The sequence below is a fragment of the Myotis davidii genome, unplaced genomic scaffold (assembly GCF_000327345.1).
Source record: "Myotis davidii unplaced genomic scaffold, ASM32734v1 scaffold663, whole genome shotgun sequence".
NCBI lineage: Eukaryota > Metazoa > Chordata > Mammalia > Chiroptera > Vespertilionidae > Myotis > Myotis davidii.
Window position 1 is genome coordinate 1,334,699 of NW_006295816.1, and position 3,740 is coordinate 1,338,438.

General features: G+C 46.2%; 1 protein-coding gene across 4 annotated transcripts in view; it reads right to left on the minus strand.

Moving 5' to 3' along the window:
- QRICH1 (glutamine rich 1) overlaps nt 1-3,740 on the minus strand; it is a 32,528-nt gene that overhangs the window by 28,191 nt on the left and 597 nt on the right. The window contains exon 1 of one of the 4 annotated variants that reach the window (XM_006770444.2): nt 2,656-2,721. The exons of the other annotated variants lie outside the window; for them this stretch is intronic. The gene's annotated coding sequence lies outside the window, so the exon portion shown is untranslated. Of the gene's footprint in view, nt 1-2,655; nt 2,722-3,740 lie in introns of those variants that run through there. 4 annotated transcript variants of the gene reach the window in all.

Consider the following 3,740-nt stretch of genomic DNA (forward strand, 5'->3'; position numbering starts at 1 on the left):
AGGCAGGGGGCGTGGAGGTGTCCCTCAGCCCGGCCTGTGCCCTCTCACAGTCCAGGAACCCTCAGGGGCCACTCCTGACAGTCACACATCCTTAGCACTCCTGCGCTCTGAGCGGCACTCACCTTGTGGGAGCGCACTGACTACCGGGGGCAACTCCTGTGTTGAGCATCTGCCCCCTGGTGGTCAGTGCGCATCATAGCACCAGTTGTTCTGCCGTTTGGTCGATTTGCATATTAGCCCTTTATTATATAGGATTCCAGTATTCTTTAATTTTATACATAACAAAAAGAGCTGGCAAAAATGCATCTAAATTTTAACAGCAGTTTTACTGGAGTGGTGGAATCACAGAGTACTTAAATTTCTTCTTGTTTAGTACTCTCCTGTATTTTCCATAATTTTTATTAAACAAACAAAAAAAAACAAAAAGTGAAATTTTTTGCAGAGTAGTTCCAGAGCAGTAACAATAACAGACACACAAACAACTCTGGTTGATTACAGTATGATTTTCCCCCTCAAAATCTCAAACTCAAAGATAAACCCGTCAAGCACCAGATGCTTGCATAATAACAGACTGTTAAATACTTCAAGATGCTGTTCACAAGACACAAGGTTGAGTCTTGAGATAGAGGAGGAGAAATGAATAAACTCAATGAATCTACTCTCTGTAACCCCAAAAGAAACAAGACTCTAAATTAGCTCCAAGTTAAGGACTTGGTGAGGGGCAGTAAATATTAATTAAAATACTTACAAAAAGTTCTGGCCGAGTGGCTCAGTTGGTTGGAGCGTGTCCTGTACACCAAAAGGTTGTGGGTTCGATTCCCGTCAGGGCACATGGCTAGGTTTCGGGTTCAATCCTTGGTAGGGACACGCGTATGGGAGGCAATGGATCTTACAAAGGCGTTTCTCTCTCTCTCTCAAGTCAATAAACGCATCCTCAGAGTGATGATAAAAATTTAAAAAAAAACAAACAACAAAAAACTTGCCACTCTGGGGCTTAATGGAGTGGGGGGAGTCTGTAAACAAGCATGTGCTTCTGAATACTTTAAGAATAGCTGCTTTGCAAAACAATAAACAGACAACCAACCCCACAACAAAAGACCCAAGAAATTTGTTTTTGTATGCACACTTTGATCACTAGTATTTCCCCTGTACTTCCATCAGAGCTTAGCATAGTGCCTGACACAGCAGGCCCTCATATATGAACATTATCATTATTTTATTACTTTATCACTAGAACACAAGATGGTACCAAGGACAAAGGTTACTCCAAGGCAGTAATCGATTCCATTCCTATTGGTCTGTTCACTTCTTTCTTTTTTCTACTTAGATACTAAGGGAGGACCCAAGTACTCACCGGAATTATCCTTTCTTGGGTCCCTCCAATATAAAGCCTTTTCCTGACTCCCCATCAAGCTATTCATCGACCCCACGCCTTTACGCGGGGAGTTCCTGACGTAGTTCTATTTGCACTAGAGTTGTATATTTGGACAACACACTTCAACCAGGAACTTAACTGATGGGCTATAAATTGGTACAACCATTTCCAATATCTAGTAGAGTTGAAAATATCCATCCCATATGATCCAGCAATTCTATTATTAGGTATATATGACGTAGTATTAACAAGATTCCCAAACTGGGAGGAGTCCAGATGTCTATCAATAGTTAAGTGGATAAGTAAGGAGCCACAGCTGCAAACAACACGAAAGAATGAAACACAATGAAGACATAAAATGCAGCATGACTCCATTTATATAGAATTCAAAAGCAAGTAAAACTGTGTCAGTTGAGGAATACAGGTGGTAAAATTAAAAGGAGAACAAAGAACGTGATTATCCCATAAGTCAGAAAAGTAGTTGTCTGCAGGGATGGAGCTGTGAGAAAGGGACCCAGGAGAGGCTCAGCTAAGGAGCGCCGGCGCGCCCCACTTCTTGAGGAGGTAGCAGCGACACAGCAGCTCACTTCGTAACTTCACTACACTGTATACAGAGCACCTGAATTTACATAAAGGTATCTCACAGATTCCTAGAAAGAAAAAAGAGCTTTCTGACACAGTGCACCAGCTCTATCTACAGTTTCACCCTTGCCTAAATGTGAAATCAAAGGACAATTCTTTCAGCAAAGTAAGAGGATTAACTATTGTGTCTTCATGCAACCAGTCAGAAATCCCAGTCTGCCACTCAGGGAAAAATAAATGGAACCTGTAGGTGAAGGCTGGAGAGGACAAGACGTCTGGAACAGAATGTGGGACAGCTGAAGACAAAGTAACAGGAAGGAACCGGTGTGTCCAGGCACACCTCCACCTGCAGAGTAGAAAGTAGACACGCGGAAGCACAGCGCATCCAGGACCACGCACACTGATCAAAGACGGCATGCCAGCCTGAAGGAAGGAATCCCAGCTTCTCAAGCTGCCACACGGAGGACAACCCCACCAGAGCCACAGTCTGTGGAGTGACTCAGTTCACAACCTGCGCTGACTTACATTTTACGGGGAGGAAAGCATCAGACTGTGACTGGGTTCAAAGACGCAGCTCTCCCCAGCTCCGGCCCCTGCCCAGTGAGCTCTGGCAGGCAGCACCAGAACCATGGGCAGGATTTGTAACATTTCGATTAAACTGCACACACAGTTCCAGTACATGAACGGTTTTAACTCACCAGTCACCATGCTGCATGTATTTCTGCTGCTTGTCTTGAGTCCTTAAGACTTGTAACATTCTGAAGAAGACAGAACAAAGAAGTTCCTTCCATCCTCTAAGTTTCACTTTGTTCTTAAAATAACACGGTGTTAGAAAGCACTACTGCCAACACTATCCAATCTAATCTTTCTTCCTCTTTGCTTCTTTTTCCTTAAACTTAACGAAGCAAGACCGTAGAACATACACTAGAACAGTGGTTCTCAACCTTCCTAATGCCGCGACCCTTTAATACAGTTCCTGTGGTGGCCCACAACCATAAGTTATTTTCGTTGCTACTTCATAACTGTAACTTTGCTGCTGTTATGAATCATAATGTGATTCATAACCTGATATGCAGGATGTATTTTCATTGTTACAAATTAAACATAATGAAAGCATAGTGATTAATCACAAAAACAATATGTAATTATATATGTATTTTCCGATGGTCTTAGGCGACCCCTGTGAAAGTTCGACCCCCAAAGGGGCCACGACCCACAGGTTGAGAACCGCTGCACTAGAGGTGCTTTGCCTCCTCTGCTGCCAGAACAGCGCTGGGGCTTAAGGGGGATTGAAATCTGTATCACGGGTGACTCCCGGGCTGATCCACGGGCCGATTCCAGGGATTTCTTCGGGCGGGACTGTGTGAACTACAAAAAGGGAGAGCACCGAGCCTCGGGCTGTTCAATCTTCTTCTGGGCAACTTGGTGCAGAGCTGCGCCATAGCGGCCCTGGGTCTCACGGAGGCTGCATTTACGGGTTTAATAAGCGGCACTGCGGAGCCCGGGCAGTTCCACTTTGTCCACCCGCTCGCCGTTCCCTTCCGGAGCGCACAGAGGTGACGTGTATGAATGGCGCTCGTGGAAGAATTCCTTTCCGAGGACGTGAAAGCAGGCACCGCGGAAGGAAGGGCCCCCAGGAGCAGCCTCCCCTCCGCGCACAGACAGCCGGGCGAAGGGAAGCGGCTCGAGGGGGCTCGCAGTCCTCAGACGCCGGGCGGCACCCACCGGCACCGGGGCCTCGGGGCGCCGCCTTCTTCCAGAGGAGCGCTCTCGCCCGCCTCGC